Raw genomic sequence first — 14854 nt, forward strand, 5'->3', positions numbered from 1 at the left:
ACCAAATACTCGAAGAGATTTGAAGTCTGGTTTAGTACCAAAAAGACGTGTGATAGGACTCTCAAATTTGATGACTTTGCTTGGTCGAATATTTATGAGATATGTGGCAGTGAGAAAAGCTTCATCCCAGAACTTTAAGGGCATGGAAGCATTGGCTAGCAGAGCTAGTCCTACCTCAACAATATGACGGTGTTTCCGTTCAGCTGACCCATTCTGTTGATGAGCATGGGGACAAGAAACATGGTGGGAGATTCCAATCTTTTGAAAGAAGGAGTTTAATTTTTCATACTCACCACCCCAGTCTGTTTGCATGGCAAGAATTTTTGAGTCTAGTTGGCGCTCAACAAGGTTTTGGAAATTAAGAAACACTTGGAAAACATCAGATCGTTTCTTTAGCAAATATATCCAAGTGAACTTGCTATAGTCATCAATGAAACTAACATACTAAGAAAATGTGCCAACTGATGTGGGAGCTGGTCCCCATACATCTGAAAAAACTAACTGCAATGGAGCAGTGGACACACTTGTAGATATGGGATAAGGTAGCTGATGACTCTTAGCTTGCTGACAAGCATCACAAATTGACTCAACACTAGACTCATAGGGAAGATTATTCTTGCTAATGACATGCTTAACTATGACTGAAGAGGGATGACCAAGACGACTGTGCCACTTTGCCGAAGAGGGTTTGGTGACACTCCACGCTTGTTTATTCGACCATGATGAAGATGAAGATGATATGAGTGGATATAGGCCTCCCCCACACTTTCCTCTAAGTATGACCTTCCTCGTTGCCGATGATGTGGCGACGGCGCGGATCGGTAATGTCAGCAAATCTATGCCGACGGCCGCCGTTAGCCCTCGTCGGCGTAGTTTCGACGCCGTCAAGCGGTCGTCGTAGTGGGCCCGTTCTATGCCGACGGCCTCGTCTATGCCGTCGGCCCCCGTAGGCGTACCGCGAGCTGTCCCCACGGTCGTATTATGCCGACCGCCCCCGTCGGCATAGATATACATATGCCGTCGGGCGCTGTCGGCATAGATGAGGCCGTCGGCAACTAGGTAAATTCTGGTAGTGAAAGAGATTGGACTGTTGGACCAACACTTCACTGGCCAGGTGGCTAACCATGCAGACTGCTTCTCCGGGGCCTCAATGTCTTTTTGCATCCATCTATACATTTCAGGGATAGCTAGCTCATGCCGTTGTAACTACACACGATCTCTTTGCTCTCTCCCTCTCCCTCTCTCTCTCTCTCATTTTCATGTAACACTATGTACAGCCGGATACATAGAATACATCATTGTCTGTGTTTGCATAGCCTAACTTGGTATCAGAGGCAAGCATCTCCGGTCCTTCTCTCCTAGGCTTCTGCTATCTACTACCTCTCCGTCTCTCCCGCTCGATGGACTTTGACTCCTCGGCTCCCGCTTAGCAGACTTCGACCCCCTTCGCCAAATGTTCCTCTCCCTCCTCGTCCTCGCTCCTATCATTGGAGAAGGCGAAAATCTCGAGGACTAGAGCATCCATAGCTGCATCCTGCTCTGCATCGTTGTCGTTGCTGTCCAAGCTTCCATCAGCGACTGTCTCCTTGTCATTGTCCAATGCCGCGATGGCCAGATCCTGCGGGCCTCCATCCACAACAGACTCCTTTACCGACGCGGCTGCTGCCGGAGGTGTCCTGGTTCTAAGTCTGACAGTAGAATAGGGGGGTAGGAATGTAAAGGCAAGATCCTAGCTATGGAGGAGTTGTACACGCAACTTTTAAGAGTTCTGGCCCTTCTCGGAGGAAGTAATAGCCCTACGTCTCGGAGCCCGGAGGCGGTTGACTGGATTATAAGCGTGTGAGTTACATGGGGTGTGAACCCTTGTCCTAGAGGAGGGGGTGGCTTACATAGAGTGCGCCAGGACCCCACCCCCCTCCGTTACATAGGATTCAATGTACATAAAGAGGTGGCGTTACAGGTAACGCCTGTATTGAAGTGCTACAAATGATCATTTAATACACGAGTAAATGCCCGACCATTGCCGCACAGAGCGGCTTTAGGTCTTCTTATTGTCGAGTGGTTTGATGGTCGAGTGACCTGGATAAAGTGGGGTCTCCGAGTGGATGGTAGGTCGATTGGACTTCACTCGACACCTTTGCTGGATCCCTTCTTCTGATTCTTGAACTTCTTTGTTCTTAGGACAAGGACCTTAGGTAGGACGTATAGGTCAGGCCTATGACCCTACCCCAGGTTTATGTCCTCATCATTAGCCCCCGAATGGATCGAGGTTTGAGTGAAAAAGAAGGATGAAGTTGACCTTGCTTTTACTCTTGCTTTGACTTGTCTTTATCTCCAAGTGGATGCCAGTTGTTAGAACTTCAGCTTCGCTTCAGTCGCCTTGATCGATTCAATAATTGCCGACTGGTTTAAATGATATCATCCGTCGAGTGATATCTCTAACATGAGATCTTTGGTGTGATCGGTTGTGTAGGATCCCGGATTTCACGGGATTCAAAATTTTGGTGGAAGCGCGCCAGGCGGAGCGCCCCGCGGTAAGTGGAGTAGATAAATAGGACTTTCCGATTTCCACGCCACCTTTTTCGCCACATATCCCATGTGCGACTGTTGGGGGGGATTTGACAGGAGTGTTCGGGCCCACGCGTCAGCCACTCGGAAGCAGGCCTTTCAAAGCGGCGAGGCCGAGGCGTTTGTACTGTGCACGTCCATTTCCCTTCTTCTTCCCCTCACATCTCCACTTCATCCAGCCTATCCACTCTCGACGCCGCTGCTCTGCCGCCATGGGGAAGGACAAAACGGCGGCGCTAGAGCCTGCGAAGAAGGCGACGGGGCGGCGAAGAACAAGAAGATGAATCGGGGGTCTTCATCGCGCTCGGGGCTGCCGTCGGGTTGGATCCAAGGAGACTGGATCCTATCTTCGCTTCGGCAGGAAGACTTGGATGATATGGCCGAGCTAGGGCTGATCGTCCATAAGCCTGCGCGTCTGTCGAGGGGGGAAACGAAGCCACAGCCGCGACCGGGTGAGTGTGTCCTGCTCGCCACCCATGTCGACCGCGGCTTCTCGCTTCCACCACATCCTTTCTTTCGAGGTTTCCTGAATTTCTTTGGTGCCCAACTCCACCATTTCACCCCCAATACCATAACATATCTTGCCGCATTCGTTTCCATGTGTGAGAATTTCCTGGGGTGCCGACCGCACTGGGGTCTTTTCAAGCACATCTTTACCATCCGATCCCAAAATGTGAAGAAAGCGAAATCAAACGACGAGAAGGCCCACGTTATTCAGATGTGTGGGGGTCTGGGCATTCAGAAGAGGAAGAGGAGTTCTTTCCCCCCGATGACTCTTCCGGAGTCGGTCAGGGGCTGGCAGTCGACCTGGTTCTACTTCCAGGACATCGCGACCCCAGGCCAGTCGACCGGGATCCCCCCTTTCTCTTTCGACTGTGTTCAAACTCCATCTTCATTGAAAGTGACCGCTAGTTGAGAAAGTAGTCCAACTAATTAACCAAGGTGTCACCGGTATGGATCTGCTCGAGGTGTTCCTCAGTCGGCAGATCCAACCTCTCCAAGCTCGAGACCACTCCATGTGGATGTACTCCGGGGCTGGTGACACCGCTCGGGTTCATCCGGAGGAGGTGGAGGCCAAGACAGTGGCCGAGTGGTTGATGGGGATCACCGAGAACAAGGACAACCCCAGGGGCGCTAGGAGAGTCGACCCTTTCAGCGACAGCAACCTGCCAGACAAGGTCTGGTCATCATAACTGAATTTTTGAACGCATTTTCCGACTGATTGTTGGTCCGACTGACTAATGATCGATCCCTTGTTTTGCAGATCTACACGGAGATGTATTTGATGCCCAATGGTGAACAAGCTATGGAGCAAGACCAAGAGGGCGAGGACAACACCGAGGAGAGCGGCGAGTGGGAGTCCCCAGCTGACGATGATGACGATGAGAGCGATGAATCGGACGATGAGGAAGTGGCCGACTCACCGCCTCGTTCTGAACGTCGATCCAAGCTGCGCCATGACCCCGCGAGCAAGCGCGGCAAAGCTGTGGCGTCGGGTGTTCCATCTCACAAGCGCGCTCGGTCCTTGACTCCAGAATTGACTGAGAAGGTCACCAAGCAGCCCAAAATTAATCCTTCGAAGGCTCGGAAGACCTTGCCTAGAATCAAGATGGACGTCCCTGTTGCTTCTGGGTAAACGTTTTTCTCGTATTTACTTGTTCCAACCGAATTTCCTGTTCCGACCGGTTTTCTTGTTCTGACCGAGTGGGTGATGAACCTGTATAGCCCGACCTCAGCTGCGACTGATATGGATATTGACAAGACTCCAGCCGACGAGGAAGCTGACGACGCCGTCACCTCCAAAGCCAGTAAGTCCGCTCGATTCGAATTCATTTGGTCAACTAGATGGTTCATCGGTTATCCTTATGGCTTTCTCTGTTTGTTGCAGTTCCACGAGACATTGTTGTGCTCCCGGACGATGAAGAAGAAGTACCGCTGATAGGGAGGAGGAGGAAGGACAAGGAACTAGGTGGGAAGGCGCCTGAAGTCCAGGTTCCTCGGTCGACTATGACGCCTGGGACGGCGGTTGAGCGATCGACATATCCGGCTCGAACCAACATCACCTTCACTGTTCCGCTGTCGACTGACTGCCCCTCAGGATCAGTTACTCAGACTTCTGCTGCACCGATACAACTCCCTGCGTCGGATCTGGTGGCTGCTTCGATTGCTCTGCCTTCATCACTTTTTACTGCATATCAAACTCTGGACGATCCACCGGCTGCTGCCAAGGAAGCTCTTCGTCAGTTGAATCTTGTGATGGGGCAAATGAATGTGGTGCATGAGGCTAGCCAGGTAGCCTTCAACGCCGGAGCTGCTCTGCAAGCCAATGTCCAGGTTAGTTGACTTCTGATCGACCGTATTTCTTGTCTGATCACCCACTGGGGAGTGGCTGTTTTGAAATTGTATGTCTCTGTGTCGATTCGAGCTGAATCTTTGCACTAGTGGGGGCACGCTGAGTGCACCCACTGGGTGTAGTCCCCGAGACCATAGTTGACTGCGGGAAGTCGACTGTGGTCTGAGATTAGGAACTTTTTTTTGGTTCCACTCGAGCTGGGCAGACCACGCCGAGTGGAATCAAAACCAGTGGGGGCACGCTAAGTGCACCCACTGGGTGTAGTCCCTGAGACCATAGGTGACTGCGGGCAGTCGACTGTGGTCTGAGAATCTGAACCTCTCTCTCTCTTACAAAATCAGTGGGGGCACACTAAGTGCACCCACTGGGTGTAGTCCCCGAGACTGCCGTTGAATGTTTGATTCGGTGGTAGTCTTAGAGTAGCTATCATTGTGATGTATTTTATCTCTGTCGACTGATATGGCTTTAATTGCAGAAATCTTGTGATCTTGGGGCTCAGCTTTCTGCAATGATCAAACAGCAAATCAGCCTCAACCTTGATCTGGAATTGGCCAAGAAGAATCTCAAGACCGCCCATGACGAAGTAGCTGCCATGGGAGGTAACCAATTGCCAACTGTATATACCACTGTTGGCATTTTCCTTTCCATTTTTTGAACCGAGTGACTCCACTCGAACAGATATATGTAGTGAAAACCGCCAACTCCAAGCCCGTCTGAAGAATGTTATTTCTTTAAAGAAAATGAAGCAGGCTTTGGAGAAGAAGGATCAGGATCTTGCTGCAACACAGAAGGAGGCGCGCGAGAAAACAACGCTTGCTGACAAGAAGCTTGCTTCAGTCGGCAAGTTAGAAGAAGAAAACTCCAAGCTAAAGACTGCTGTTTCTGACGCCAATCGGGAGGTCGAGCAACTGAAGAAGGACAAGGAGAAACTGACCAACGAACTTGGGAGTATCAAGGCCAAGAATGGCGAGCTGGAGTCTTATCTGGGCCAGCTTGCTGCAAAACTGCACTACAAAAAAATACACTTCCATGATGATACGTGTTTGTCACAGTAGGTCGCTTTTTTGTCATGCATGTACATCCATGACAAATTTATGACAGAATCAAGATAGTCATACATGTGCTGTTGTAGAAGTGTTCCATGACATTACCAAAATTATCATCACGGAAGTGTCCACTTCCATGACAATAAATCACGCGTCACAGAAGTGCTTTCGTCAAGGGTGACCGACACGTGGCATCCACCGTAACGGAATGCCGTTAAGCTATCGGGTCGGGTTTTGGATTCGATAACCCGTTAACAGCCCCGACCAATGGGGATTTTCCATGTGTAAAATCATCATTGGCTAGAGGAAACACGTGTCGGCTCATCCTTGGGACAGATGTCATCCACTCACTGGACAGAAGGCGCCTATGATACGTCGACACGTGGCACGGCCCAACAGTTGCCCATTCCTGTGAAAAGGCTGGCCCGTTTGACTTGGTCAAAAGCTGGCGGGCCGGCCCATGGAAAGCCTGTTAACGGCCTGTTCTCATATAGCCCATTTGCAGCCCGCTAACCCAAGGCCCGTTACGCCCAATCCGAATTAGGCCCAGTAGCGTCATCTGGGCCATCCAATATGATACCAGCCCGTTTTCACTTCTGGCCCATGTATAGCCCAGGACGTCTTTCGGCCCATATGAGGCCCTTTGTAACTCTTGGCCCATTAGCGGCCCGTGCTGAAACTGGCCCGTAATGAACAGTGTATTACTTTACACCCATCAACGGCCCGTGGTGAAACTGACCCGTAATGAATAGTGTATCACTTTATACCCATTAACAGCCCGTTATTCCGTTGGGCCGTTTCCAGCCCAAGTTAACTTTCGGCCTTCTGAGGGCCCATTTATACTTGGGCTCATTTGCAGCATTAGGTTACTTACGGCCCGTTACTGTCATTTTCTGCTTGTGGGTCAAATTCAGCCCGTCGTTACAGTCGGCCCGTTTGTGGACCGTTAGTCTGTTGGGACAATTTCATAGCATCACCAAATACGGCCTATTAATGACCCATTATGGTCAGCCCATAAAACGTACGATTTCCCTTAAACGCCCGTCTACGGCCCATTAAACGCCCGTACAAGACCCATAAATGAGCCGACGGCCCATGGATCCTACGAGACGTACAAGGCCCATGGATCCTACGAGATGTAGAAGGCCCATGGATCCTACGAGACGTAGAAGGCCCATGGATCCTACGACACATAGAAGGCCCATGGATCCGACGGCCCGTGAAGGGCCATGATCGCGTGAATTGGCCCCCGTTTGAACGATATAGCATATTCAAAGAATTATCCTACTCAATACTATCACCTCTAAAAAGCCTACACTATTACAACAAAGAGATCAAGGCATAGAAAGGTAGAATAATCCTACACTATACAATAAAGAAATTACAGCCGATTCTACCCACTGGGCATTATGGTTCGGCACAGGTGATAATAAAGCATACACAAACAACAAATTACATACACTGGGCAAATACAGCTCATACATCATGGACGCGCATCAACTTAACTCCATTTGAACTATAATCTCTTCAGAAAATAGGATTGGCCGGATTCAGATAGCACAAATTTCAGTCTGCAAAATCTCCAATTCCTTCATGGTTACCTCAGTGTCTTGTTTCATTTTTTGACTCCTGCATCTAATACCTGCATGTCCAGTCTCAACTTGTTGATTATACGTTGACAATCATGTACATGTTGTCTTGCCACCTCTAGTTGATGCTCGAGAACATCAGCACATTCCAATTCCAATCCATAATCATTCGGTAACGGCCATGCCGCACTGCTCGCAGATCTTTGTGTTGATGTCACTTCATCCTGAAATGTTTCTGTAAGTACACATGACTAGGGCAAAAATATAGTTACAACAGTGAAGCGAACAAGACACTATTTTGTACTACATGGCAAAACAGGACTAACAATAATGTTACACGTCACTTTAAAAAAATGTTACACGTCATGAAGCATAAGCAGGTGATATTTTAAAAATTATAAAAAAGATAGTCTGTGCAGCCTGCATACAGAAATCCCTCTTAGCTCACCAGAGGAGCATGATGTTGGGGCCCAATCGAAAACACAGACAAGTTACAAATTTAGACAGCACGTTGCGTATAAGTAAGCAAGCAGTTGGCCATTCTGTGCCTCAATTAAAGTCTTAGGGAGCATAATGAACAGCAGAGGGTTTCATACAAACATACTACAGCAGGCAAAACTATGCAATCATTAGCGTAGTATAAACTAGATTGTGAGCCTCATGCAATAATAGTTGGTTAATAGACTTCAAAGCTTCAGGCACACTTCGGCAGAGTAATTAAATGGTAAGGCCTTTAATTATGTCAACTAATAGTGATACAAGTACCGAACATCAGGCATGATTATTTGGGCATCTCATTAACTGAGGACAAATAAAGCAATTGAAAAGAGAAAATTAACTATGCCTGAAACAAACAAGGAATTGAACTGTTGAGTTGCATACAGTGACTTACCTTAGCAGGTTGAAGAGGCTCAGCGCAGCTCCTACTTCTCTTGCAAGGCTCCTTCCTAACATCTTGTACTTGGAAATCCTCAATCTTATCTTCATTGCACCCCCTCTGCAAGGTGACACAAACTAGTTACTCGTCTCCTTGGAAGATAAATATGCATACTTTCCAGTCTGTGAACACAAAAGGATGAGATTATAACAAAACAACACCACATAATGAAACATGCCGCATCTCTTGCACTTGCACACAATGAAATGAGCATTTACTATGTCTGCACTATGTAAAAACTAGGCATACCTTCGAACTGGATCTCCAGGTACTCTTGGAGAGCCTACTGTAGTGTACAGCCAAACCTTTATGTCACCTATGAGTTAGACAAGGCCCCACTACAGCAGCCCTTAGTGTTTAAATCGTTGACAAGCTCTGTTAGAGTGTTAGGTCAAGAACAACAAGTAATCAAAGCAAACAGTCCTAGTATGGCTGGCTGATGCAAACAAGCAATTGAACAGATGTGTGAGCAAATCTTACATATCAAGAAAAGAAGCAAAGAAGGAGGCTTAAAGACCATCACTTGACTGACCAGATTTAAGGGGCATTTAAACATCATGTGCAACGTATGAACTAACATAAACATTGCATATTCCAGATTCTACAATGGAATGCACATGTATTAGGTTATGCCATGTATGATGATGCCTAAATGTACAGATAGCAGGCAGGAGTGATTCATCATTGCACGCACAATTGAATTGCAGGTTAAGGGCCAGTTCGATTCCGCCTTTTCAGGGCATATTGTCAAAATAAGCCATAAAAGATGTAAAGAAGTCATTTTTGAGTTATGGGCTTGGGCTTAACTAATTTCGCTTTGGAGGGGGGGGTGTTTCGGGTAGAACCTCACTAAAAATTGAAGGGAAGGGGAATAGTGAAATGACTCTGTTGTCTGCCTATATTACACTCAAAATGCAACTGCTGACGCCCGTGTCACACCTGACCCTCAAGTAAAAACAAACACGCAAGCATTCATTGCCCTGCCCGCTTTCATCTCCTCTCCCCTTTCCCTCTACCTCGATCCCCTGCCTGCAGCACTAGGGTTCCTCCAGCGAGCCGTCGCCACTGGTCCCATCTGGCCTTGTCCTCGACGATGCTATGTCCAGCTAGGCTACATGGCCGGCGGGTAGGGGCAAATCTCCCTGGCTTCTCCTCCCTCTGGCGCCGCCCCTCATTCTCATGGTCTCCAGCAGCTGCTCCACTGTGGTTCGTCCAACGCACTACTCCAGCGGGCGCTGCACAACTACAGCTGATGCCACACTGCGGCAGAAGGCACCTTATTCCCCCTCCCCTCCTCCCAGGCCATGGCCTTGAGGTGCTGTTGAAGGATGAGCTCATCCAATAAGGTGAGGATCTCCTCTAATTTTTTGCCAAATTTTCATTCTGATCCACTATACGATGAATTGCTATGAGCTGCTTCTGCTGCTGCTATATGATGCATTGCTATGAGCTGCTCCTGCTGCTGCTATATGATGAATTGCTATGAGCTGCTGCTGCTGTATGATGAGTTGCTATGAGTTGCTGCTACTGCTATATGATGAATTGCTATGAGCCGCTGCTGTTGCTATATGATGAGTTGCTACAAGCTGCTCCTGCTGCTGCTATATGATGAGTTGCTACAAGCTGCTCCTGCTGCTGCTATATGATGAAATGCTATGAGCTGCTCCTGCTGCTGCTATATGATGAATTGCTATGAGCTGCTCCTGCTGCTGCTATGTGATGAATTGCTATGAGCTGCTACTGGTATATGATGAATTGCAGACTGCTGCTGATGTATGATGAGTTGCTATGAGCTGCTGCTGCTGCTATATGATGCTTTCAGGTGGTGCTGCTATACGATAATAACCAGCCACTTGGACCATCGAATTTCAATAAATAACTGTTCTTCATTTAAATGTGGGTCATGCGTTCTTCATTTAAATTAGGAATGGGATCTCTATGGAAAACATTGACCAAAGTAGATTGTGCCAAATAGATGGTATCTTTGTATTTGCATTTTGAGCAAATAGTGATGGTCTGTTTTCCTATCATATTAATTACTGCACTGGGTTCAATTTGTGATGTTTGCAAGTCAAATTAATTTCCATATGGGCAACAAAATGAAAAAAAATATAATGCAATCTAGACTTTCCACTGATCATACCAAAGATAAGCTGAAAACGCAATGAAAAGAACTGGTTGGCTTATTACATGGAGCTTATATTCACAGGTGCTTATTTTCTTAGGATAACTCGTAATAACTGTCCCTAAGAAACTTGGCTAATAGAACTGGCATACAAATAACATGTCACAATGATTGCAATGGAGGAGTGACGTACCATAGCACACTGTATAGGCCCACCGCTGCCTCTCCTTTTTTTTGCGATGTTCCATGAAATTGCCACATACATCTTGTACTTTTTCATTGTGTAACCCTATCTGCAAGTTGACACGGCTAATTTCAGATATCTCTACATGATACTACATTGCATATCCCTTGCGCATATTTAAACCACCAATTAACGATTATGTGCATACCATAAACTAGCCATGACTCTGTATGCTGGACTAGCAGGCACTCTAAGTGTCGGTATACAAAAAGAGGGGTATACTTTTTGTACCCCTATGACTGTGCACGGGCAGTCAGAGCCACGCCCGCGACCACACCAAGCAGGGCAAGGGAGGTGAGCCAGGGTAAGACCAAAGTCCAAGGTAGCTGGAACAACGCCAAGGCCAAGACCACGAAGAGCAAAGGGACGAAGCAGCTCCCCCCAGCAAGATCCTTGCCGGGGTCAGCCTTAGCAGCCCCGGCAAGACCCTTGCCGCGGCAGCTCGCCCCACGCCTACGGAGCGAGTCGCCCTTGAGTCCACAGCCCCCACCATGGTCCACTATGTTGGGGCAAGGGCTCGGGAGACACCTCTGTGGTGGCATGCGGATCTTTGTGAAGAAACATTCAAGATCAGATGAGCACTAGAAGACGATGATCCTTGGCGGGATCCCAGCCAAGGAAAACCACGAGAGCCCCGGCAAGCGCCTTGCCGGGGACGACAGCGGGCGCCACGGCAAGACCCTTGCCGGGGGCCCGGCAAGGCCCTTGCCGAGGACATCTAAAGGGCCACCGCCAGGCCCGCACCGACCAAGTCTCCACCGCCGTTCACATGCAGCTGCCGACCCAACCAACTGGGCAGGCACCTGCGTGGCGGCATGCAGATCTTCGTGAAGACCCCACCACCGCGCCACCACAGCTGCCTGCCTGCCTACATGGCATCGCATGCACCGCTGGCCAGGGCGCGTGTCAACACGAGGAGGAGCGACGACGGACGGGACGGACTTCGCCCCCGTCCCCGATAAAGCAACAGGACACCTAAGCAGATGCATTAAATGCGCCTTGTCTTGTAATGCGAGGGATAACCTCGCAACACTGTGCCCTTTCCGCCTCCTGTGTGCCAATGTGGCAACCCCTTTTCCCTATAAAAGGAGGCCCGAGGCGACCAGGAGAGGGATTCGGCTTTTTGGAGCTCGTCACGCCCCATAGCTAGTTCGAGAACACAAATATACATCCACCAAAGCAGGAGTAGGGTTTTACGCATCCTCGCGGCCCAAACCTGGATAAACGAACCGCGTGCTATCTATTTGATCCGCTCTTCTCTCAACCCCGCGCCCCGCTAACCGTAGTAGGGATTCTTGTGGTCCCATAGGTGTCGTTTCCACCGACATCTTTGGCGCGCCAGGCAGGGGGTTGCAGTTGTTAGAATCGGCTTTAGCAGTTAGTTCAGCGCTTATTCATCGCCATGGCGCCCAAGAAGAAGACAACGGTGATGGTCGGCCCGTCCCGACGCAGGCGAGCAGCGGACCGGTCGTGGAGAGGACCCGGGGCGCAGCTCGCGAGCACCAACACCACCCCGGCAGCCGGAGCTTGGGAGATGGCGACGTTCGCGTGCTTGGTGATGAGCCGCACATCGCCAAATCTAAAAATGGAGCCAGGCCCTCCGCAGGCAGCGCGGGGCACCCCAGAGGCGCCGTCGCACCGCCCGAAGGCGGCGCGGTGGCCTCGAAGACTCCCACGCTGGCGCCCACGGTGCACTCCTCTCAAGCTGCGCGCGACGAACGGCGTCGTCAAGCCGAAGATCCCGGACGCCGCCACGGGAAGAGCCCCGAGCACCACTCCCGGGACGCAGAAGACCTGCGCGCTTGCTGAAGCACTGGCGAAAATGGCATGCGACCGCGGGACCATGATCGAGCTTCTTCTGACATGGTTAGAAGTCGAAGCGCGTCGCGGTCCGTGCAGGTTTCACTGCCGCTGACGCCAGCAGAGGCCCTGGCGCGCGCGCAGTTGCTCCTCGACTTTCCTCCCGCTACGAGGAAACTCGACGAATGGAGACTACCATCCGAAGCCTTGTTGCCGTCGCCAACAAGGACGAACCAAGTCCAATGTGGCCCCCGGGTCGACACTCCGATGGAGTTCCACGCACCAGCGGCGGGAGGACCGGCGGCGCCGCGGCCACGGTGCATCCCCCCCTCCTCGCCCGGTACCGCGGATGTCGACTCGTCGTGACATTACGGGTGACGACATCTCCATAGCATCGTCTGACCCACGGACCCATTGTGACCAGCGTCAAGTTCTTCGGGAGCGAGCCCATTAAGACGCTTGAACCACCATCGAGCGCCGGCACGGAGCGCGCCACCAGTCAGATAGGTGAGCAGAGCCTGCTATGAACCACCCAGCACCGGAGAGCCCTGGAGGTGTACCTTACGAGGTAGGCTGTCCGGCTTTTACCCGTGAGCTGCGCCAGTTCCAGTGGCCCACTCACCGCACTTTCAAACCTGACATGGGCGAGAAGTACAACGGCAAGACCCACCCGTCGAAGTCCTCATCATCTACACCATCGCGATGCAAGCTGCCGGAGCCCGCGATGATAAGGTGCTTGCGAATTACTTTCCATTGGCTCTTAGACCCAACGCAATTTCATGGTTGATGCACTTGCCGGTAGACTCTATTTCCTCTTGGTCGGATTTGTGCCATGAGTTTGTTGGCGCCTTCACTGGAGGCCACCAAGCCCATGGCCAAGCGAGCGACCTGCACGTCATCCCCCAGAAGGGAGGCGAGAGTCTACGTAAGTACATACAGAGATTCAGCCGGGTACAGTACAATATCCCTGATGTTCATCCTGCCACAATCATCAGTGCGTTCCATCAGAACATGCGCAACCGCAAGATGCGCGAAGAGCTAGCAATGAACAAGGTGAAGGATGTGGCGGAACTCTACGTTCTTGCCGACAGATGTGTCCGGGCTGAAGAAGGAAGGAAGTACCCCGACGAAGATGCCAGCGTGGAAACCGACTCTTCAGACGAGGATATTGCCGCCCCGGCGAAGAAAGGTCGGCGCCGCAATAGGAAGCGCAAGGGTAAAGCTGTGCTTGCCGTCAAGGAATCTGATGACGCCGGCTCCGCCAAGAAAACCAAGGCAGATGACCCCGGCAAGGAAATTGCTGGATGTGTCGCTTGCCGGGCCTTGGCGGCTGCTGAGAAGCCAGGGAACTCCGACAAGCAATACTGCAAGATCCATCGCACCAAAGGCCATGAACTCCAAAACTGCCGACAGGTTGAGCTGCTTGCTGAGAAGCAAAAAGCTGAATATGAGAGGTGGGACAAGGAGAAGGGCCAGGACGGTGCTGAGGGGTCCGGCAAGAAGCGTGATGGCCAGGCAGGCCGTCGCAGTAAGGATAAACAGCAAGAGAGGCCCGCCCGGGGCCGCGACAAGAAGCCAGAAGACGATGATCACGAAGAGGATGACGAGTCCGATGACCAAGAGTTTCAGAAAGCTACAGAGGCCATGTGCGTCGATGGCGGCGCCTCACTCCATACCTCTCACCGCCAGCTTAAACAGTGGGCGCGTGATATTACAGCAGCAGAGCCGTTGTTTGATGCCCAAAAGCCGCTGAAGTGGTCCAGCACACCTATCATTTTTGACACTGAGGATCACCCTGATCGCACTACTACGGTCGGGTGCTTGCCGTTGTTGGTTTCGCCGACAATACGCAACCTCAAGGTGACAAAGATGCTAGTGGATGGCGGTGCCGGTCTGAACTTAATCTCGCCTGCCGTGATCAAGATGCTGCAGATTGCCGACGGAGACCTCGAAGAAACGGGCACGTTCCAGGGGATCAACCCAGGAAGGAGTCAACCAAAGGGGAAGGTCACGCTGCCTGTGACCTTCGGGAGTGATCTGAACTACAGGACGGAAAGGATCGTGTTCAATGTTGCCAAGATCCCCTTGCCCTACAACGGGATCCTTGGCCGCCCAGCGCTGGCCAAGTTCATGGCAGTGTCACACTACGCCTACAACACCCTGAAGATGCCAGGGCCTGTAACGATCATCAC

The sequence above is a fragment of the Triticum aestivum genome, chromosome 1A (genome assembly GCF_018294505.1).
Source record: "Triticum aestivum cultivar Chinese Spring chromosome 1A, IWGSC CS RefSeq v2.1, whole genome shotgun sequence".
Lineage (NCBI taxonomy): Eukaryota > Viridiplantae > Streptophyta > Magnoliopsida > Poales > Poaceae > Triticum > Triticum aestivum.